Source organism: Capricornis sumatraensis, chromosome 17, assembly GCF_032405125.1.
Source record: "Capricornis sumatraensis isolate serow.1 chromosome 17, serow.2, whole genome shotgun sequence".
NCBI lineage: Eukaryota > Metazoa > Chordata > Mammalia > Artiodactyla > Bovidae > Capricornis > Capricornis sumatraensis.
The window spans coordinates 44,658,919-44,684,663 of NC_091085.1; positions in this window are offsets into that span (position 1 = coordinate 44,658,919).

Genomic DNA, 25,745 nt, shown 5'->3' on the forward strand with positions numbered 1-25,745 from the left:
TCTGCTTTTAAATATGCTGTCTAGGTTAGTCATACTTTTTCTTCCAATGAGCAAGTGTCTTTTAATTTCATGGTTGCAGTCATCACCTGCAGTGATTTTGGAGCCCCCCAAAATAAAGTCTGTCACTGTTTCCATTGTTTCCCCATCTATTCGCCATGAAGTGATGAGACCAGATGCCAAACCCACTCCAGTACTCTTGCCTAGATAATCCCATGGACGGAGGAGCCTGGTGCAGGCTACTCTCCATGGGGTTGCAAAGAGTCGGACTGAGCGATTTCACTTTACACTCTCCTCTTTCACTTTCATCAAGAGGCTCTTTAATTCTTCTTCACTTTCTGTCATAAATGTGGTGTCATCTGCATATCTGAGATTATTGATATTTCTTCTGGCAATCTTGATTCCAGCTTGTATTTCATCCAGCCCAGCGTTTCTCATGATGTACTCTGCATATAAGTTAAATAAGCAGGGTCACAATACACAGCCTTGACGTACTCCTTTCCCTTTTTGGAACCAGTCTGTTTTTCCATGTCCAGTTCTAACTGTTGCTTCCTGACCTGCATACAGATTTCTCAGGAGGCAGGTCAGGAGGTTTGGTATTCCAATCTTTAAGATTGTTCTATAGTTTGTTGTGATACTCACAGTCAAAGGCTTTGGCATAGTCAATAAAGCAAAAGTTGATGTTTTTCTGGACTTGTTTAGCTTTTTCTATGTTCCAGCGGATGTTGGCAATTTGATCTATGGTTCCTCTGCTTTTATAAATCCAGCTTGAACATCTGGAAGTTCATGGTTCACATACTGTTGAAATGTGGCTTAGACAATTTTGAGCATTGCTTTGCTAGCGTGTGAGATGTGTGCAATTGTGCAGTAGTTTGATGGAAGTGTGATATTCTGTATCTCTTCTGTGATATATTTTATTAATATTTTCATGTGTTAATATTTTTTTTAATTTGCTAGAATTATATGTAACAATCTAATAAATATTTGTAAGCATACATCTTTGACTATAAATTATAATATGTCAATTCTCTTAATTTCTGAAGGTGGAAGTAATTGAATAAGATATTGAAATATTGTATGTATACATATTTTAACATATATGTTGTTTTTTTAAAGAAAGGTTGTGTTTATCTCAACTTTATCTGAGGTTAATATGAATGTCTGTCTTATCTGCTTATTTTTAATCCTTTTTAAGTTTTTGCATACACTATAGTGTATATAATTACATTTTCAATGTTTAGTTTCATTGAATTAAGACATTTATTGAGCTAATACATTTTTTTCTGTATTCATCAGCCATTTCCAATCATATTATTGTTTTTCACATCTTTTAAATCTTTATTGGTTTCTTACTCTATTGTTTGTTACACAGTGAAAATTGCTCTATTGCTTCTTTATAAGTTTCTCCAAAGGTCTGTTTTTATTAATGTAGTTTTAATTTTCTGAGAGCTTTCCTTTAAGTAAGATTTTTACATTGATTAGTAGAATTAAGCATAATCTTTTACAAATAAATGAAAAGGTAAAGTAATCTAATAAACATTAGTGTCAAATTATTGCAGTTTATTTAATTACACTCTATTCAGAGGCATAATGCTTTCTATTTAACAAATGTTACACATTATAAAGGGTTTCCAAATCCACTTTATTTTACAGAATTGCATAGTGTTTCAAGTTGGAGCTCATACCCAGCTAAACTTTTTCAATAATTAGCACAGTATGTATTTCCACTGGACTTCTGTTTTCTCTTTTTAAACAGATAGAGTGTATTTATCAGTACCTCCCCCATAGACTCATTGGAAAGATTAAATTAAAAAATAAATAAACACACATGTTTCTCATATAGAAAGCACTCAATAAATGCCATTTGTGATAGTGCCAGCTGATGATAATATGATGACCACAATAGATAATAAGATTAATGTCATTGTACAAGAATGCTTACCATGTGCCTATAATATATGTAAGACAGTTTTTTTTTAAATTAATACATAAAACTAAAACAGTGTTTCTGACTGCCTGTCTCCTTTCTTGTAAATATCAGAATGCCAACAAGATACTGGTTTTCTGATCTCTGTTCTGTGCCCTTTGCCCACAGCCCTGGATAATACACCTCTGAGCCAGGGTTATCTTTAAAGATAAGCTGCACATGGAGTATTCATATGATCATAGCTTATTTTAGACAGCTCTGTTGCTGCTTAAATAATCAGACTTTCCAAATGGATAATTCTTCATTTAGAAATCTGTACCATGTAATTTCTAATCTATTTAAGATTTTTCAGCAGTTATTACACTGATAACAAGGCAGATTTTTGTCAGATCCAGAGAAGATTCTCATCTGGAAGGATGGCTATCAATTTGGTGGGTGACAGAATCAGAATGCAATACATTTTTTCAAAAGTGGAAAGCAAATATCAATTGCTACAGAACAATATAAGCAATATAACAACACAAACATTTTGTGAAGTAATATTATATTTGTGAATAAACGAGGGTGGAGTAAAAAAAAGTTAGTAATACTAGTTGGAGATGCCCCACCCTGAACAAAGGACTTCCTTGGTGGCTCAGAGGGTAAAGCGCTTGTCAACAATGTGGAAGACCCAGGTTCGATCCCTGGGTCGGGAAGATCCCCTGGAGAAGGGAATGGCAATCCACTCCAGTACTATTGCCTGGAGAATCCCATGGACAGAGGAGCCTGGCAGGCTACAGTCCATAGGGTCACAAAGAGTCAGACACGACTGAGTGACTTCACCCACTCACCCCAAAAAATACCTGTATACTGACTGTATCATTTTTTTAAATAACATAACAATGTGAAACACTGCTTAAACATAAAACCAAAGCAATGTTCAGTTCATTTCAGTCGCTCAATCTTCTCCAACTCTTTGCGACCCCATTAATCGCAGCACACCAGGCATCCCTGTCCATCACCATCTCCCGGAGTTCCTCAAACTCACGTCCATTGAGTTGGTGATGCCATCCAGCCATCTCATCCTCTGTTGTCCCCTTCTCCGCCTGTCCCCAATCCCTTCCAGCATCAGAGTCTTTTCTGATGAGTCAACTCTTTGCATCAGGTGGCCAAAGTACTGGAGCTTCAGCCTTAGCATCATTCCCTCAAAAGAACACCCAGGGCTCATCTCCTTCAGAATGGACAGGTTGGATCTCCTTGCAGTCCAAGGGACTCTCAAGAGTCTTCTCCAACACCACAGTTCAAAAGCATCCATTCTTCGGCGCTCAGCTCTCTTCACAGTCCAACTCTCACATCCATACATGACCACAGGAAAAACTGTAGCCTTGACTAGAAGGACCTTTGTTGACAAACTAATGTCTCTGCTTTTCAATATGCTATATAGGTTGGTCATAACTTTTCTTCCAAGGAGTAAGCGTCTTTTAATTTCATGGCTACAGTCACCATCTGTAGTGATTTTGGAGACCCCAAAAATAAAGTCTGTCACTGTTTCCACTGTTTCCCCATCTATTTCCCATGAAGTGATGGGACCAGATGCCATGATCTTCATTTTCTGAATGTTGAGCTTTAATCCAACTTTTTCATTCTCCTGTTTCACTTTCATCAATGTTACTGGTTAGAACATTTTTAAAATTGTGTAAAATCTGTATCAGGGAAGTGGACATGATTGGTGTTCATAGTGTTTGTAAGAGATATTGTTGATTGTTAGATCACTCATGATAGCAAGGAACTGATAAAGTAGAATGAGTTTGGGATTCTCTGTGACCTCAAAACCTCAATATGTAAACTTAATAAAATTAAGTATTTTTGATATATAAAGAATAGGCTTTGAGTATATTCTATCTTTTCATTTTCAAACATAATGATGTTGCAATCATTGCCCTTCTAAGTGATTACAGGTAAGAAAGATAAAAGTATAGAAACAAATTTTGATAGCATTGTAAAAAGGGACACAAAAAACCGCAGAGCACAGGTTTGAATCTGGTTCTACTGTTTACTATGTTACCAGTCTCATTTGGTTCTCAGCAGTTGGAGGCAACCTGAATTAAACAAATGAAAAGCTCATTACATTTTTGAGGGGACTATATTTTCTAACTGGATAGAGTTGATATAGGTATGTCTAGATGTGTATATTCATAAATATATATATATATATATATATATATATACACATCACATCTGTATATATGTAATTAGTTTGATATAAATCTATTTTTCTGTGTTTATGCAAGTATATGTATAGATAACATTAATATATATTTAAGATGGAGAAATTCTACTATATTTATATTTAGTCTGAATTATTTATTAGAGAGAAAAAAATAGAACTCTGCTGGAGAAAGATTATAAAACTGGTAGAATTGTGCCTTGCAGTAGAGGGAGGGAAAGGTAACTGCAGTGTGAATGTAGACACCAGCTTTTACAGAAGTTTGGGCAGTTCATTCATAACAGAAAGAAACTGGAAGAGAAATCTGATGCATTATCAACAAGGTGACAATTGCAGAGAAGAGAGGATGGCCTTGATAAGAACAGTAAACACAGAGATAACAAATAGTCTGAGAAAAATGATGTTGGGTGGAAATTTCAGAAGTTTGTAGATATGATTTCTATATAGAAACTGAAGGACTTTGTGTCTCTGCATTCCTAGTGTAGGTGCCTGGAATTTGTATCATTACTGATTTAGGCTGAACACAAAGCGAAGACAGGTCACCTTAGGACAGAGGTAGGACTAACAGTGTACAGTGCATGTGGAAAACAACCCCCAGTGTGAATGATGGCTGAGGAAAACAAAAAATAATGAGGTTTTAGTCAAGGGAACTAAAGTTAACATTATGCATTATCATCAAGCAAATATCAATAAAATTCCATAACACTCTCTGTGGAATTAATGCATTTTTTTCTATAGATTTTGCTTCTTTAAACTTACATTATGATTATTGGACCAATAAAAACATGAATAGACAAGTCAACATACAGAACTTCTTTCCCAGGTTAGTTTTTCTTAATTCACTTTTTTTCTAATTTTTAGAACAAGCACAGAAAAGAAGAGTTACATTTCTCACTTTCATGAAAAATAAAAGGAGTTGGAGATTAGGTGCTTTGCCCAGTTCACAGAGTTAATAAAAAGCAGGTGAATTTCAAGCCCTGGTCTGAGTACTTCTGGAACCTGGGGTTGTTAACAAGACATTATGTTACCAAATTTATTTGATTTCAATCAAATAAATATAGCATACATATATATGTCATATATGTCAATTATATATACATATATTCATTTATTAATTATCAAGCAAAGGCTTCCTTGTACAAACATTTATCCCTCTCTTCCAGTTTAATTGGGCTTCCTAGGAAGCTCAGTAGTAAATAATCTGTCTCCAATTCATAGATCCAGGTTCAAACCCAGGATCAAGAAGATTCCCTGGAGAAGGAAATGGCCACCCATTCCAGTATTCTTGCTGGGAAATACCAAGGAGGAAGGAACGTGGTGGGCTACAGTCCATTGGGTCACAAGAGAGTCGGACACGACTTAGCAACTAAACAAGATCAACAACTATCACCTTGATCACTAGTCATTCAGTTCAGTTCAGTTGTCACTCAGTTGTGTCTGACTCTTTGCAACCCCATGAATCACAGCACTCCAGGCCTCCCTGTCTATCACCAACTTCTGGAGTTTATCCAAACTCATGTCCATCAAGTCGGTGATGCCATCCAACCATCTCATCCTCTTTCATCTCCTTCTCCTCCTGTCCTCAATCTTTCCCAGCCTCACGGTCTTTTCAGATGAGTCAGCTCTACACATCAGGTGGCCAAAGTATTGGAGTTTCAGCTTCAACATCAGTCCTTCCAATGAACACCCAGGACTGATCTCCTTTAGGATGGACTGGTTGGATCTCCTTGCAGTCCAAGGGACTTTCAAGAGTCTTCTCCAGCACCACAGTTCAAAAGCATTAATTCTTCTGCACTCAGCTTTCTTTATAGTCCAAATCTCACATCCATACATGACTACTGGAAAACCTATAGACTTGTCTAGACGGACCTTTGTTGGCAAAGTAATGTGTCTGCTTTTTAATATGCTGTATAGGTTGGTCATGACTTTCTTTCCAAGGAGTAAGCATCTTTTAATTTCATGGCTGCAATCACCATTTGCAGTGATTTTAGAACCCCCCCAAAATAAAGGCAACCACTGTTTCCAGTTTCCCCATCTATTTGCCATGAAGTGACGGGACTGGATGCCATGATCTTAGTTTTGTGAATGTTGAGCTTTAAGCCAACTTTTTCACTCTTCTCTTTCACCTTCATCAAGAGGCTCTTTAGTTCCTCTTCACTTTCTGCCATAAGGGTGGTGTCATCTGTATATATGAGGTTATTGATACTTCTTCCAGCAATCTTGATTCCAGTTTGTGCTTCTTCCAGCCCAGCATTTCTCATGATGTACTTTGCATATAAGTTAAATAAGCAGGGTGACAATATACAGCCTTGACATACTTCTTTTCCTATTTGGAACAAGTCTGCTGTTCCATATCCAGTTCTAACTGTTGCTTCCTGACCTGTATACAGATTTCTCAAGGGGCAGATCAGGTGGTCTGGTATTCCCATCTCTTTCAGAATTTTCCACAGTTTATTGTGATCCACACAGTCAAAGGTTTTGGCATAGTCAATAAAACAGAGATAGATGTTTTTCTGGAACTCCCTTCCTTTTTCAGTGATCCAGCAGATGTTGGCAATATGATCTCTGGTTCCTCTGCCTTTTCTAAAACCAGCTTGAACACCTGGAAGTTTACGGTTCACGTATTGCTGCCTGGCTTGGACAATTTTGAGCATTACTTTACTAGCATGTGAGATGAGTGCAACTGTGCAGTAGTTGGAACATTCTTTGGCATTGCTTTTCTTTGGGATTGGAATGAAAAATGACCTTTTCCTGTCCTGTGATCACTGGTCCTAACTATCTGCAAAGTTCTGTGTTCCTCTGTAAAGTGGCATGTACTTTACTGATTAAGAGACTCATCATCCACCCCCTCCAAGAGAAATGCTTCACATCATGTGACAAGGCAGCCACTTTCCCCATAGTATCTGCAGTCTTAGCCATGCTGTCCTGTTTGGAACAGCTGCCAGTATAGATATTAAAGCTGAGATTATGTGGCAAACAGATTTTTGTTCAAATTTCATAATAAACAATGGCTGTACAATGTTTGGATAATGGGTTTTTAAGACATAGCAGACCTGACCATTTATAGTCTGAATCTGTATGCCTTCTTGAAATAACCATAATTTACTATAAAAATGAGATAGTTTTATCTCAGTATTGCCATTAACACACATTTTAGATTTTGATGTGTGAAGAACCTTTTACCATCAATCTTATTTGAGAATTAGGAATCCACAACAAACACCTGAAAACATTTATATAAATAAGCCCTATTCCTATTTCTAGATGAAGAACAAATTTTTAATCATACTATGTAGAATTACGTGCCACTAAATTGCCACTGTATGTGAACCCAGACAAAGTAACAGTTATAGGAATTTTCTTTTTGATCTACATCTACATCAAACATCTTTTTAAATTCAATCAAATAAATAATAAATGAAGAGGGAAGCAAAAAGACAAAGCAGTTACTTGAATCGACAGGTCAACAATTGGAAACTTACCAAATTCTGTAGATGAAATTGTCCTTTACCAATGTGGACAAAATTAATATTTGTGTAAACATTTTTTTTCTTTTCCTATATTAAACATGGGAAGTTAAATAGGCAAACATCCAAACATCAATTTATGTTAACAATTAAGCTGACAGAGAATTCACAGAGAAAAACTAGTAAGCTATGCACAATTATTCCAATATAGAATTTTAAAAAGTGATATCTTTTAACAAGAACAATAGATTGCCTGTGTGACCCTCTGCTATTAATCTTCACAGTGCAAACAATATATTTTTAAAAGGTAAAATTACATATAATGAAAAATAACTGTCAGGGTTGTGTTTTGTTTGATGCTTGCAAATTACAGAATAAAATGAGTTGGTGTATTCTGGAGTTTTCTTGTATGGGAAGAGGGTAGAAAACTTGTTCTCAAAAAGCAAAAGCTAAGCTATGATTCTCTGTGAAAGATATTGTTACACAAGCTCAATTTCATTCACTCTATTTTTCAAGGTTTTCTTTCTTATCAATAATAAAATTTATGATGTTATTGTTATCATTAAACCATATTAAACTATAGCTATACAAAAATTGAGGACTTCCCAGGTGATGCTAATGGTAAAGATCCCACCTGCCAATGCAGGAGACAACAGACTCAGGTTTGATCCCTGGGTCAGGGAGATCCCCTGGAGGAGGGCATGGCAACCTACTTCAGTATTCTTGCCTGGAGAATCCCATGGACAGAGGAGCCTGGTGGACTATAGTCCATGGGGTCAGACATGACTGAAGCGACTTAGCACTCAAGCATACATAAATATTAAACCATAACTTTATACAAATTCCCATTTTGTAACTCTGTTATTCATTAATATTTATTTAAATTTTATTTATATAAATAATATTCTAAGTATTTTCATTAAATTTACAATTGCATTTCAAATTTGGTGTACTAATTTTAATAAAGACCTAAGAAATTTTGATTCACAACAAAAATGAATGTGGAATAATAATATGGGTCAATTATTATTGAAATACTATTAAACTCTTTCCATGTCAAATAATTTTTTTACACTTCTAAACCATCAAATCTGTTGTATAATATTTATGAATGTCTAGAGTTAGCCTAACTGATTTGGAAATGCATGTCATTATTATTCATGAGGATCTTTGGTGTATTATTGACTTTATTTTACTATTTGAATTATAAAAATCAGCTAGATAAATATTGGAATTACCCTCTATAATATGCAGTTCAAAGAATTACCAACAAGGAATACCTGGGTTATCCACCTCCCAGAACAAGAAATAAAATAGCATCACCTAGAAGACTCTTATCTGTCCATTCCCTAACATAATCAACTAATCCTTTGACAAATATTAACCTTACTTTAATCTCTCAAAGTAGAATTTTGTTTTTCCTGCTATTATATAAATAAAATCATGCATTATTATTTTAAAATGTACTTATTCACAGGTATGTGTTTGAGAACTAACTCCTTTACTCACCATTATAATTGTGATCCATCTATGCTTATGTACTGAATTCATGTCTATTTTTGTATGATATTCAGTGGTGTGAAATATTGCATTATTAACAATTTTCTTTTCTTAGAAATGTGACTTGCATCTTTTTTTTCATTATGAAAAATAATACCCAGAATATTTTTGCTTATTCTTGGTGTACATTATACATGCAATATTTTGGATATAATCCTGGAATAAGAATTGATGGATAAAGGTTATGTGTCACTTCAAATCTAATATATATTTCCAATCTGAATTGATGCTTTCAAACTGTGGTGCTAGAGAAGACTCTTGAGAGTCCCTTGAGAGCAAGGAGATCAAACCAGTCTATCCTAAAGGAAATCATCCCTGAATATTCATTGGAAGGACTGATGCTGAAGCTGAAGTTCCAATATTTTGGCCAACTGACGTGAAAAGCTGACTCATTGGAACAGACCCTGATGCTGGGAAAGATTGAAAGCTGGAGGAAAAGGGAACGAAAAAGGATGAAATGGTTAAATGGCACTACTGATTCAATGGACATGAGTTTGAGCAAGTCCTGGGACTTGGTGATGGACAGGGAAGCCTGGCATGCTGTATTCCATGGACTCACAAAGAGTCAAACATGACTGAGCAACTGAACAACAACAAATCTGAGTTTCAAAGCAATTATGCCATTTTAATGATGTATTTCCAATAAAATTCTAGGAAAATATGCTTACCCTGGGCTTCCCTGGTGGCTCAGAGGCTAAAGCGTCTGCCTTCAATGCGGGAGACCTGGGTTCGATCCCTGGGTTGGGAAGATCCCTGGAGAAGGAAATGGCAACCCACTCCAGTATTCTTGCCTGGAGAATCCCGTGGATGGAGGAACCTGGTGGGCTACAGTCCAGAGGGTCACAAAGAGTCGGACACGACTGAGCGACTTCACTTTCACTTTCATGCTTACCCTACATTTTCATTACTGGCTATTCTCAGAATGTTTGATCTTCACCCTTCTGACGAGCATGCTGCAATATTTCATTATAGTTTTAAGTTGAAACCACAAATGAAGTTGACCAACTTTTTATGTTTTTATTGACCTTAGAGATTGTCTTGAAATGAGCTCATATTCATGAATTTTACCCAATTGTATGAAGGTATAACTATTTTTCCTAATGATTTGTATCAATAATCTGGACAGGCTTTAGTTTGTCTGCTTTTACTCTATCTGTCACAAATATCAACTTCAGTTTGTACCTTGCAGTTTGACTTTTTTCTCTCTTAACAAATTAGGAACCAAAGTTCCTAATTTAGTTTTATTTTTCAATACTTCCTCTTTTAATAGAGTGGGTTGTTGGTAACTTTTTTGTCCAGAACAAGAATGTGCCTTATCTTGCAATCATGAATATATTCTCCTACGTTATCTTCTTTATTCTTATGACTTTGCTTTTCATACTTAGAGCTACATTAATCAAAAATTTATTTATATCTATGATGTGAGATGTGATAAAGTTTAATTTTAAAAATATTGATGTATAGTTAACACAGAGGCATTTAATGAAAAGATTATTTCCCTGATACTGTTTAATGCCACCTTTACCACAATTCAGTTTTCCATATGTGGGTAGGACAGTTTGTAATGTCTACATTCTGTTATATTAGTTTCTTTGTCCTACCTTATAATGAGAAAACAGTTTAATAAATCTAGTATTTTACAGATATCTATAAACTGTAGTGTAAATCCTTCTACATTATTTTCCTCTGCAAAATTGTCTTAGCTATACTGGCCTTCTGTCACTCCATTTATGTTTTAAAATCAGCCTGCTCAACACAATCAAAATTAAATAAATAAAAGCCAGCTTGGATTGTACTGCCTATAGATCAGTTATAAAGGTATAGATAAATTTATAGCATTGAGTTTCTAATACTATATTCACAGTGTTTTTCTCTACTTATTAGGTACATACAAATTCCTTTAAATGTTTTATATCAATAGTTTTTGACATATATAGAGAGATCTTAAATATCTTTTGTTGGATTTATTTATATATTTTTAAAGTTATCTTTTAAAATATCATATAATATGTGAGTCTATACAAAATTGATAGAGAAAATGGAAAAAAATTTATGAGTACTTTAATTTATTGATAGATGTTCTCATTTTTACATTTAGTGGTTACAGTGTCTAATAATGTGATTCTTTTGTTCTTTTTAATATTTCTGTAACATTTTTTTCTTAAGGGAATGTCTGAAACTCTTACTTAAAGCAAGAGATATGTTTATATCTGTTGTTAGCAAATATTTTTGTCTTATTTAAGATCTTTAAGAGAAAGCTTTCAGAAATTCACCACCATGTATGATGCTTGCTGAGGATTTTTTAAATAGAAATTCTTTATTGGGATTAAGGAAGTTCCCATCTATTTATTAAATAGGTTACTGCATATATTGAAAAGTTTATGATTTATTTGTTTTGTTAATGTGGTAAATTATATAAATATATTTTCAAGTATTATAAGTACTTATCAGTCCATGGATGAACTCAATTTGTTTATGATATAATATATACATATAGAGGGCTTTCTAGGCGGTTTTAGTGGTCAAACTTCCACCTGAAATGAAAGAAACATAAGAGACACTTGTTTGATCCCTGGATGGGGAAGATTCCCTGGAGAAGGGCAAGGCAACCCAGCCCAGTATTCTTGCCTGGATAATCCTATGGATAGAGGAGCCTGGTGGGTTACAGTCTATAAGATTGGAAACCGCTGGACATCACTGAAGTGACTTAGCATGGATACATACATATATGTGTGTGTATGTATATGTGTGTGTGTGTGTGTGTGTATAGTTGCTGTTGTTGTTCAGTTGCCAAGTCATGTCAACTCTTTGAGACCTCATGGATTACAGCTTATCAGGCTTTCCTGTCCCTCACCATCTCCCAGAGTTTGCCCAAGTTCATGTCCGTTGAGTTGGTGATGCCATCCAACCATCTCATCCTGTTGCCCTTTTCTGCTGCATTCAATTCTTCCCAGAATCAAGGTTTTTTCCAGTGAGTCAGCTGTTCTCATCAGGTGGCCAAAGTATTGGAGCTTCATTTTCAGCATCATTCCTTCCAATAAATAGTCAGGGTTGATTTCCTTTAGGATTGACTGGTTTGATATCCTTGCTGTCCAAGGAACTCTCAAGAGTCTCCTTCAGCACCACAATTTGAAAGCATCAGTTCTTTAGCATTCTTGCCTTCTTCACAGTCCAGCTCTCACATATCTTACATGACTATTGGAAAGACTATAACTTTTCACTATACATACATTTGCTGGCAAAATGGTATCTATGATTTTTAACACACTATTTAGATTTCTCATAACTTTTCTGCTAAGAAGCAATTGTCTTCTAATTTCATGGGTGCAGTGACCTTCTGCAATGATTTTAGAGCTTAAGAAGAGGAAGTCTGTCACTGCTTCCACCTTTTCCCCTTCTACTTGCCATGAAGTGATGGGACCAAATGCCATGATCTTAGCTTTATTAATACTGAGTTTTAAGTCAATTTTTTTTTCCACTCACCTCCTTTAACCTCATCAAGAGTCTCTTCAGTGCCTCTTCACTTTCTGTCATTAAAGTGGTATCATCCACATATCTCAGGTTGTTGCTGTTTCTCCTGCCTACCTTGATTCCAGCTTGTAACTCATCCAGCCCGGCATTTCACATGATGTGCTCTGCATATAAATTAAATAAACAGAGTGACAGTAAACAGCCTTGCCATACTCCTTTCTCAATCTTGAACCAGTCAATTGTTGCATACAAGGTACTAACTGTTGCTTATTGACCCGTGGGCAGGTTACTCAGGAGACAGGTAAGATGATCTGATATCCCCATCTCTTTAGGAGTATTTCAAAGTTTGTTATGATCTACAAAGTCAAAAATTTTAGCATAGTCAATTAAACAGAGGTAAATGCTTTTCTCGATTTTCCTTGTTTTCTCTATGATCCAGTGAACATTGGCAATTTGATCTCTGATTCTTCTGCCTTTTATAAACCCAGCTTGAACACCTGGAACTTCTCAGTTCACATAATGCTGAAGCTAAGCTTGAAAGATTTTGAACATAACCTTACTAGTATGGGAGATGAGGGCAATTGTCCAGTGGTTTGAACATTCTTTAGTACTGCCCTTCTTAGAAACTGGGATTAGGGCTGACCTTTTCCAGTCCTGTGGTCACTGCTGTGTTTTCCAAATTTCCTGACATATTTAGATCAGCACTTTAATAGCATCATCTTTTAGGATTTTAAATAGCTCTATTGAATTCCTTCACCTCCATTAGCTTTTTTAGCAGCAGTGCTTCCTAAGGCCCACTGACTTCACACTCCAGAATGTCTGACTCTGGGTGAGTGCCCACACCATCTTGGTTATCCAGGTCATTATGATCCTTTTTGTACAATTCTTCTGTGTGTTCTTGCCATCTCCTCTCAATTTTTTCTGCTTCTATTAGGTCTCTACAATTTCTGTGCTTTATTGTGTCGATCTTTGGATGAAATATTCCTCTGATATTCCCAGTTTTCTTGAAGAGATCTCTAATCTTTCCCCTTGTGTTCTCTTCCTCTATTTCTTTTCATTGTTCATTGAAGAAGGCCTTCCAGTCTGTTCTTACTATTCTCTGAAACTTTGCATTTAGTTGGGTGCATGTTTTCCTTTCTCCCTTGCTTTTCACTTCTCTTTTTCCCTCAGCTATTTTTAAAGCCTCCTCAGACAACCACTTTGCCTCTTGTATTTATTTTTCTTTGGATGGCTTTGTTCTCTGCCCCCTGTACAATATTACAAACATTTGTCCATAGTTCTTCACACACTCCATGTACTAGATCTAATCCCTTGAATCTATTGGTCACCTTCACTGTATACTCATAGGGTATTTGATTTGTCATACCTGGCTGGCCCAGTTGTTTTCCTTGCTGTGTTTAGTTTAAGCCTGAATTTTTCTATGAGGAGCTGATGATCTGAGCCACAGTCAGCTCCAGGTCTTGTTTTTGCTGATTGTATAGACCTTCTCCATCTTCAGCTACAAAGGATAAAATCAATCTGATTTCAGTATTGACCATTTGGTGATGTCCATGTATAAAGTTGTCTCTTGTGTTGTTGAAAAACAGTGTTTGCTATGACCAAGTGCATTCTCTTGGCAGAATTCTGTTAGCCTTTGCCCTGCTTCATTTTGTACTCCAAGACCAAATTCGCCTGTTACTCCAGGTTTATCTTGACTTCTTACTTTGACATTTTAATCCCCTATGATGAAAAGGATATCTTTTTTGGTATTAGTTCTAGGAGGTCTTCTAGGTCTTTATAGAACTGATCAAATTCATCTTCTTTGGCATCAGTGGTTGGAACGTAGATTTGGATTACTGTTATGTTGAATGGTTTGCCTTGGAAATGAACTGAGATCATTCTGTCGTTTTTGAGGTTACACCCATGTATTCTGGTCTTTTATGTTGAGTATGAGATTTATTCCATATCTTCTATGTGATTCTTGCCCATACTAGTAGATATAATGGTCATCTGAATGAAGTTCACCCTTTCTCTTCCATTTTAGTTCACTGATTTCTAAGATGTCAATATTTACTGTTATCATCTCCTGCTTGACCATGTTCAATTTATCTTGATTCATGGACCTAACATTTCAGGTTCCTATACAATATTGTTTTTTACAGCATCAGATTTTACTTTCACTGCCAGACACATCACAGGTGTGGGTAGTCTATTCCTTCTCCAGGGGATCTTCCTGACCTAAGGATTGAACCAGAATCTCTTGCATTGGCAGGGGAATTCTTGCCACTGAGCCATCAGGGAACCTAAGACTGGCATTAGTTTTCCTTTAAAAGTTTGGTAGAACTCAATAATGAAAAAACTGAGCTTGAAATATTTGTTATAAAAGTTTTTACTTAAGATTTATTTCACTTGAAAGTTATAGGACTCTTTATATTTTGCATGTTTGTGTTTAATAGTTTTGTTTACTGGAAATAATCAATTTTGTTTCTATTTTTTATATTTATTCACATGATATTCATTATAATATCTTCATCTTATCTCTGAGGCCTTTTAGATTTCATTGGTTTCTTTTTTGTCACTCCTTATATTTTATATTTATGCCTACCTTTTTAAAATTCCTGATGAATCTTCTCAACTTTTGTAGTTTTATCTTATTTTTAACAGTTATCTTAATTTTATGTATACATTTTATATATTTTAACTAATTTGCTTCTGTTTTAGAATACATTTTCTACTTTCTGGTTATTAATTTGATATTTTGGGGAATGGTACTTACATCAGTGACTTCTAGCCTTTTTCCCCTTTAATATGTGTAACCTAGTTACATTTAATCATTAGTCTATCTGTATTGCCCATTTAGGTAAATTTTATTGAAGTATAACATTCATGCAGAAAAATACTTAAGGTTCACTAATCTTTAATGTAAAGATTGACTTCTTTTTACAAAGCTAATATCCTTTAACCACTCTAACGCTTTACAGGTGCCTGACCTGTTTGATATTGATCAAAAGGTATGTAGTACCTTCCATGAATGTATTTCAATGGAAATTATTTTTTTTAATTAAGAGAATGAAATTATATAAAATTCTTTTGTGATTTTAGGGTTTCTTTTTCCTTTTATTTTCTTTCTTTCAAAATGTACTTATTTTATCATTATGTATGGATTTATTTAGAAAAGAATTTTGAGACTGTTCACACCTCAGTTCAGTTCAGTTCAGTTGCTCAGTCATGTCCAACTCTTTGTGACTTCATGAATCACAGCACACCAGAGGCCTCCCTGTTCATCATCAACTCCCCAGAGTTCACCCAAACTCATGTGCATCACGTCAGTGATGCCATCCAGCCATCTCATCCTCTGTCGTCCCCTTCTCCTCCTGCCCCCAATCCCTCTCAGCATCAGGATCTTTTCCAATGAGTTAACTCTTCGCATGAGGTGGCCAGAGTATTGGAGTTTCAGCTTTAACATCAGTCCTTCCAAAGAATACCCAGGACTGATCTCCTTTAGAATGGACTGGTTGGATCTCCTTGCAATCCAAGGGACTCGCAAGAGTCATCTCCAGCACCACAGTTCAAAAGCATCAGTTTTTTAGCCCTCAGCTTTCTTCACCCCTAGAAAGCACTTATTCAAACCACTATATGAGCATCGGTTCACATCAAATTCATGAACACTGAGAAATTTCCGTTTAATTATATGTCAGTTTTCTTTTTTTAACCTGAAATTGGGCAGACTGCCATTTTTATTCAGTTCCACGTTGACTAGATTATTCAAGGGTTAACATAAGTCTTAGGTGAGTGTTCCCTCTTCAGTCCAGCAGTGGACATTTTAGTAGTTGCAACATTATCCCCCTGATAAGCTGTTGAGTGTTCAAAGGCAAAAGTAAGTACCTTCCCTTTTAGAACAGAACCATTATTTGGTGATGTTATTGTCAGGATCAAAGTAAATCTGTCAAAATGGAAGAAGTCGTACCTGCCACAAACCAAATTGAGCTCCTTATTTAAAATAAGTTGTAAAGTAGGTAGTGGGGAGGGGTTTGATTTCCCCATCAAGAGGGTGATACACTTTAAATCACAATTTATTCTTAGAGAAAAGTCAGAATGCCATTCTAAGCAACACTAAAACCTTTTCTGTTATTTTGATGGAGAGCCCTATGCAGCTTATAAATCAGACTTAAACTTGCTGCACTGAGGCAGGCTGTATACCCTTTCCATGCATCCAGTGTGCTGTACAAGGAGAACAAAATGCCATCAATCTTCACAATCTACAGTGCGGTGAGGTAAATTGCTAGCGCCTCATTCCCTCACTCAAATTTTTCATTTCAGATGCCAGGGCAGTAAAGTCTATAAAGAAAGCCTATTCAGAGTCTTTTGTTCCTTTTCTTTGTCAGTTCTTGATAACTTTTATTACAGACTCACAACCATGCTCCTTGCTGTGGCTACAGCTATATTCATTATCTCTGCTTCTTAACTACTGAGTGAGAATCTAAGTCTGGATGTGAAGGCAGAGCAAACAGGTCTCAGTAGAGCGTCTGAGATGGAACATTAGATGCTTATCTAGAGGGACCATAGGGACCAGACTACCTGAGACAGTTCTGACTTCACCTGTGGTTCCAGGTTCACTCTGGTTTACTGCATTGGTCCCACCACTGTTCAGTCTGGAAAACATGGTAGTTTGAATTCAAGATTGCATTGTCTCCCTTGCCATAAACTGCAGTCGCTACTCTTACCCAAAGAGTAGGTGGTATAGGGCAATTTCAGAGTGTAATATCAAATTTACTCATTAGTATATCAAGCCATAATACAGATAAAATATGGATAATGGACTTGAATGTAATCTCTTTTACTTTCAATAATCTCCTGTTTCAGTTGAAGGGAAACTGACCCAGAAAGCAAGTTTTTCCTTATACTATATATGCTTATTGGTAGGGAAAAAACCCTATAAATTTCAGAGGAATTTATTTGTATTCATTTTTTATTTAATCTTTTTATTACTAGGCATGCTGAAAAAGAGATTAAGATCATGTTAAATATTGGATATCAAGTATATTTTGATATTAGTTTTAAAATGTTGATATTGATATTCATGCAAAAAGGCCATTATTTTCTTAATGATTCTTATTTCATTTGAAAGTTAGTTATTGTTACTATATTTCAAATAATTTTCTAAAAATGGGATAGTGTTTCAGTAGGTATTTAATGAAATATATTATTTCAGCATTAGGAAAATTATGATTATACAAGTTCAAAACATTTTAAATAAAAACTATAGCATGACCATTAATTAATCCCATGTATCATTTAGGAATTTCTAGAATATGGTCCATATTTTTGATCTTTTGTTGAGTGATGTCTTTTCTTTTCCATTACAAAGTTTAGTTTTGATTACTTTTGGGTCCAAATCTGAGAAACTATGGTGTGCTGAAGACACAGAGTATAGGGAATTGTTTTCTACATGGCATTCAGACAGCTGATGGACTGACCAAGTTGAGAGATGAACTTGGCCAAATTTTGGCCAAATCTTGGCCAAACCATGCTGTAGTCAGTGGGAAGGGCTTGTAACATGGGTAGCATTAAAAGTTATACAGATGGATGCTCCCTCTTCAGTACAGTTCCTCAAACTTTGGTCTTTGAAAATACAAGGGAACATTTTTCACATGCTTCATACATACACAAAACTGCTCTGATAGAAGCCAGGGTCATAAAAAACTTACCCTCTGATACACAGACTATTCCAATTCACAAGCATATTTTCCCAATGGGGGAAAAAGGTTCCAGTCAATTCTTTACCTGGATTGTAGATATAGACCACCTCTCTGTATGGTCTTTTGAAGACAGGAACATATTCCTTGTCTACATATCTTGTTCCACATGATATCATTTTCTGTGAGTCTTTTTGAAGTCATTTTTCTTTTATACCCATCCCCTATGTCCTGCCACATTTCTTCTGACTTTATGGTCATGATATCCTCAGCTTTAGGGTTTCTATTCCTCTGATACCTCAGAGAAGATTGTTTTCCACATTCTTGTTCTCCTCCTGTCACACTCCCAACAATGCTCTTCTTTCACTTGCTAGTTGCTTTTTCTTTTTTAATTGGAAGATAATTGCTTTACAGTGTTGTGTTAGTTTCTTCCATACAACAACATGAATCAGCCATAAGTATAAGTATGCCCCCTCCCTCTTTAATTTCCTTCCAGCCTCCCCCCCTCCCCCCACCCTACCCCTCTAGGTTATCACAGAGAACTGAGTTGAGCTCCCTGTGTTATACAGCATTTTCCCACTAGGTATCTATTTTACTCAAGGTAGTGGATAAATTTCAAAGCTGCTCTCTCAATTCATTGCACCCTCTCCTTTCCCTACTGTGTCCACAAGTCTCTTTAAATCTGCATCTCTATTCCTCTCCTTCAAATAAGTTCATCAATAAATTTTTTCTAGATTTCATATGTATGTGTGTTAATATACAACATTTGTTTCTATCTTTCTGACTTACTTCACTGTGTATAATGTCCCCCTCAGTACAACTGACTCAAATGCATCCCTTTTTATGGCTGAGTAATATGTGATGGACAGGGAAGCCTGGCGTGCTGCATTTCATGGGGTCGCAAAGAGTCAGAGATGACTGAGTGACTGAACTGAACTCAATAGTCCACTGTATACAAGTACCACAACTTCTTTATCCATCTGTTGATGGACATCTAGGCAGCTTCCATATCCTAAATATTGTAAATAGTGCTGTAGTGAACACTGGGGTACATGTGTCTTTTTAAATTATGATTTTCTCAGGATATATGCTCAGTAGTGGGATTGCTGGTTCATATGTTAGATTTGTTCCTAATTTCTTAAGGACTCTCCATGCTGATGGAGGGCAGTGGAGGAGAAGTTCATTGTTTTTCTGAGTAACTCATGTTGTAGGCAGGCCTGGAGTCCCTATTGTCAGGGAGGGTGGTCTGCTAGGTTCCCTGTTCCTGTCAGTCACTATTTCTAATACAGTGCACATCTGGCTTCTCTCCTAGAAAGACAATGTTCTATATTTTAGTTCCTTTGCCCACCTATACAGGGCTCCAAGGATCACAGTGTTTGCGACCTTCCCCCAAAGAAATTAAGGCTTTTGTTCCACAGGAAAGATGAGGAAGAACAATTCAGGATGACACTTCTGAAAATCCTTCATTGGTTTCTACATAAAGAACACATTCTTTGAAAAGTATAGTTGAGTTTAAAATTGTTGGAATTAATTTTATCTTTATGTTCCAAATAAGAAACTTTCAAGCTTGAAATGTAGGTTTCAATGAGCTATCGATCAAAGACAGTCATCACCTAAAGATAACAGTGCTGCATAAAGAGTTCAAAAATATTGCTACGTTGAAAGACAATAAGTTATATGCCCAGAATATTCTATTAAGTAAAGTTATTTTGAGGAATTAGCAAGTATGAGTTATAGTATAAAATAGACTGTGTTTTATGAATTTTAATTACATGAAATAAATAAAATTGAAAACTATGTTACAGAATTTATCCTTTCTTTAAGATGTAAATTTTTTTTTTCTGTAGGTACTAGATTCTTATTTAAATACAAGTTGTGCATACAAAAGAGCTATCATTCATCTTTTAAAAATTTTATCTTCAGAGAGTAAACAAAGTGTCTTTAAAAAATAACATTTACTCAACAAGTACTGAACAAATATTTAGTTAGAAGCAACTGTATCTAACTGTTTTCTAAGTGGAGGGATTTAAATCAGTGAACAACAGCAAAGGAAAAATCTCAACCCTTGTGTAACATTATATCCTAGTAGGAAGAAAAAAAGAAACAACTAAATGTAGACTCTGATGTCACATATTGACAAATACTATGAAGAAATATAAAGCAAAGTAAGAAGACAAAGAGTGCTGAGTGGGAAAATGTTCTATTTTAGATGTTAGTTCAGTTGCTCAGTTGTGTCCAGTGCTTTGCAACCCAGTGGACTACAGCACTCCAGGCTTCCTTGTCCATCACCAACGCCCGGAGCCTACTCAAACTCTTATCCATTAAGACGGTGATGCCATCCAACCATCTCATCCTCTGTCATTTGCTTCTCCTCCCACCTTCAATATTTCCCAGCATCAGGGTCTTTCCAAATGAGTCAGTTCTTCACATCAGATGGCCAAAGTACTGGAGTTTCAGCATCAGCATCAGTCCTTCCAAAGAATATTCAGGACTGATTTCCTTTAGGATTGACTGCTTTCATCTCCTTGCTGTCCAGGACACTCTCAAGAGTCTTCTCCAACACCAGAGTTCAAAAGCATCAATTCTTTGGTACTCAGCTTTCTTTATAGTCCAACTCTCACATCCATACATGACTACTGGAAAAACCGTAGCTTTGACTAGATGGACCTTTGTTGGCAAAGTAATGCCTTTGCTTTTAATATGCTGTCCAGGTTGGTCATAACTTTTCTTCCAAAGAGCAAGTGTCTTTTGATTTCATGACTGCAATCACCATTTGCAGTGATTTTGGAGCCCCCCAAAATAAAGTTTGTCACTGCTTCCATTGTTTCTCCATCTATTTGCCATGAAATGATGGGATCAGATGCCATGATCTTAGTCTTCTGAATGTTGAGTTTTAAGCCAACTTTTTCACTGCTCCTTTCTCCTGGGTCCTGGTGCACACAGATCTTTGCTTGTGTCCTCCAAGAGTCTGTTTCCCTAGTCCTGTGTAAGTTCTGGTGGCTCTATGGTGGGGTTAATGGTGACCTCCTGCAAAAGAGCTTATGCCATAACCAGGTCTACTGCACCCGGGGCCCCTGCCCCTGCAGCAGTCCACTGCTGACCCATACTCTCTCAGGAGAGACTCAAACACAATTCTGTCTCAGTCTCTGTGGGGCCTCTGGGTCCTGGTGTGCACAAGGTATGTTTGAGCCATTTTAGATGCAGATGGTACCAAATCAAACTTGGGTCCACTCACCTGTGCACAGTAAAGTCAACCTACTGACACTGGGTTGTGATTAAGGAAAGTTCAGTGTTTATTGCAGGTATCAAGTAAAGAGAATAGGCAGCTCATGTTCAAAAGCCCTCAACTCCCTGATGGCATTCAGAGAGGGGGTTTTAAAGACAGTAGGAAGCAGGGGGCTGCCAGAGGGTGCTGCTCAAGAATGCACAATTCTTGAATTGGTTGGCATCAATGTAAATTTTCATGCTTCATCAGCCTTCTATTTTTAACCAGTTTAGGGTCTATGTCCTTGTGGTCAGAAAGTTCCCATTAAAACAACTTAGAAATATGTGTCAGAGAACTGGGAGTTGGGTGATTCTTCCATGTGGAAGATTTGTAATATAAATTATTACCAGTTCCCCAGCCCAATAGCCTTTTTTTTTTTTTTTTTCATCTCCACATCTCTAATCTAAGTTAGCACTGGAGCAGACTTGAGAGACTCGTGGTGGGAATGTCCCAGAGACTATAGGAAAAACCTTGTACTTCAAAGCACAGGGACACAGGGGTTTATATATAGCTTCACATGGAAGATATGCACTTCTGGGACACATTGAGGAGTTGACATTTGAAGGGAAATGAACAACATGATAGATGCGGCCAGGGGATCTGTTGCAAGAATGATCTAGGACAGAGGCTCCAAGTGCAATGAGGCAGGGACACAAATGTGGCAGAATACAAGGAAAGAAATATTTTAGAAAATTGAATGTTAAATTGATCTTTATAACAACGCTAAAGGGTAAAATTATCACATAAAGATGAAAAAACAGAGATACATTATTAAAAGGCCAAAAGTCATACTTCTTGTGAATGACTGAACTTGGATTCAAAACCAGAATCTTTGATAATAGCCACAATGCTGTGGGAGCGTCCCAGGTGGCAATAATGGTAAAGAACATGCTTGCCAATGCAGGAGATTTAAGAAACACAGGTCTGACCCATGGAAAGGGAAGATTCCCTGGAGGAGGGCATGACAACCCACTCCAGTATTCTTGCCAGGAGAATCCCATGGACAGAGGAGCCTGGTGGGCTACAGTCCGTGGGGTAGCAGTCATGGATGACTGAAGTGACTTAACATGAAACACACACAATGCTGTGGGCTGCTTACCTCCTATTCATTCCTTTCTCTCAATGCTTACTAACTGCTTTTGTAGGGTACCTGCTTACCTGGAACCTCCTCCAGAAACCTGGGGACTTTCATATACATGAAATATACCCCATATTCATCATTCAGTTTGTTCAGTTGCTGAGTCATGTCTGAATCTTTGAAATCACATGGACTGCAGCAGACCACACTTCCTGTCCATAACAAACTCCTAGAACTCACTCAAACTCATGTCCATTGAGTTGGTGATGCCATCCAACCATCTCATCCTCTGTCATCACCTTTTCCTCCTGCCTTCAATCTTTCTCATCTCAGGGTCTTTTCAAATGAGTCAGTTCTTTGCATCAGGTGGCCAAAGTATTGGAGTTTCAGCTTCAGCATCAGTTCTTCCAATGAATGTTCAGGATTTATTTCCTTTAGGATTGACTGCTTTCATCTCCTTGCTGTCCAAGACACTCTCAAGAGTCTTCTCCAATATCAGAGTTTAAAAACATTGGTTCCATTGTGCTCAGCTTTCTTTATGGTCCACCTCTTATATCTATACCTGACTACTGGAAAAACCATAGCTTTGACTATATGGACCTCAGCAAAGTAATGCCTCTGCTTTTTAATATGCTGTCTAGGTTGGTCATAGCTTTTCTTCCAAGGAATAAGCATTTTTTAATTTCATGGCTACAGTCACCATCCATTGTGATTTGGAGCCCAAGAAAATAAAGTCTGTCATTGTTTCCATTTTTTCCCCATCTATTTGCTATAAAGTGATGGGACCAGATGCCATGATCTTAGTTTTCTGAGTGTTGAGTTTTAAGCCAACTTTTTCACTCTCCTCTTTCACTTTCATCAAGAAGCTCCTTAGTTCTTCACTTTCTCCCATAAGTGTGGTGTCATCTGCATATCTGAGGTTGATCTTTCTCCTGGCAATCTTGATTCCAGTTTGTGCTTCATCCAGTCCAGCATTTCTCATGATGTACTCTGCATATAAGTTAAATAAGCAGGCTGACAATACAATATTGTATTTTAACACAATAATGTATTAAAAATGTGTTTTGTTACATTTTTCCAACACAATATAATTAGTAGTGCATCAGATATCTGTTGCTATGTAACATACCACCGCAGAACTTCATGGTTTAAAACAATAAAGACTTATTTAGCTCATGAGTCATCGAGTCTCTTTGAGCCTGGTAGGTCTTGGCTGGCCGTGGTTATATAGCCACCACAGTCAGCTGGACAGACTGGTAATGGATGGCTTTACTGACTCTCCATGGGCTCTTCCGTGTATTCTGGGCCTTCACTGGGGTGAGTCAGGTGACTGACCCCTGACTCTGCCCCACTGGGTCTTTCAACTTCCAGGAGTCTAGTCTGGTCTTACTCAATATTGTTGTTAAAGAGAAAACCATGGGCTTTAAGAAGTCACTTGTGCTAAAGCCCAGGATAATAAATCTCAATTTAGTACCTGACCTATTGGCAGTTTTAACCTACCCAGAAATGTAATCAACCAGTTGAGAGTTTTCTGGGCAGCAGCAATGAAGTCATCTGTCACATGGATCCTCTGCATCCCCCTCAACACCCCATCTATGGAAGAAGATGCCTTCTGCATGATAAGACCTTGTCATTCCCTTACCCGATAAAATAAACTGTCCTAGTCTAAAAATAATTCTTTCTTGTCTTTTGCTAATAACTCCCTTGCTCCAAACTTCTCCCTATAAACACTTTCCACTCTGTACCGTGCCTTGTAGCACCCTTCTGTTTTCTAGGTGGGATATTTCCTGATTTATGAATTCCTGAATAAAGATAATTAGATTTTCAAATTTATTTGGTTGAATTTTGTTTTTTAAACAAGTGGAGACTTCAGGTGTTCAAGAAAGCACAAAGAGACGTACAAGACCCACTGAGTCTGAAATTAGAAAGTAATATCTTAAAAAAAAAAAAAAAAGAAAGTAATGTCTTATCATTTGCCTCCCTTTCAAACATAACCAGTCACTATACCAGCTCAAATGCAAGGAATAAAGAAAATGTATCTATCTCTTTCTGAGACCTTCAAAGACCCTTTGCCAAGAGCATGGACATAAGAAAACATGAATAATTGTGGCTACTTTTCCAGTCTTCCACAAGTGGCCTTACATATTTGTAGAGAAACTATTAGCTAAAATTTCCTTAGTAACCTGTTGCTCTGGGGTCTTATTTAAGAAACCAATAAGTTTTTGTTTATCTCATCATAATATTCTAAACAATTTTTATATAAAATTTCCAGTTGCTTGCATATAATTTCACTCTTCTGCTATCCCTGTGACATACTTTAACAATTTGTACCCTTAGGTTTTGTTTCCTCTGGATGTTAGTAAACTGCAATAAAATGCATTCAATGCTACCCTAATGCAGCAGTTCATTGAATTTCAGTACCAGTCAACTTCTACCAAGGTCATCTTGAATCAGCTTCTGCTTTGACAGGAATCTATTAGCATCAAGAAACATTAAACAATTAATTACTACATTTTAAGTCTGGTTCTTTTAATTTTTCTCTGCTTACATATTAAAAAATGGAAACACATATCAAACCTTACAGTTATGAATTAGAATGACTTTCTTAGTAGATGACTTATTCATGCTGAAGTGATTAACCTTTCATTAAAACTTGATATAAAATTCTTCCCCCATATATCTGTGATTTTTTTACTAAAGTCCCAAAGGAAAATACATCAAACATAAGACAACTTGGTTTTTAAAAACACTTTTGCAACTTGGAGACTCAGAAAATCTTTGATTTTCTAAAAACTCCACTATGCCATCTACATTATGATAGAAGGAAGCTGGTTGCAAAAATGAGCACATACTCTCTTGAACTGTGTCGTGTTACCTACCTTCAGGAGAGAGACACGACATTAACTAGGATGCTGTCCTATATTCCCATGTCACATCTAAGGAGAGACATGAAACAATTTTTTATTTGGGTAGAATATTTTTTTTTGAAGCAATGTAGAGCATAACTTTGTATAACTCTTCACAACAACTCTGTGGCATAGTTGACACATATTGCATATGGGACCCATTTTTTAGGAACTAGATATGAATGCGATGAAA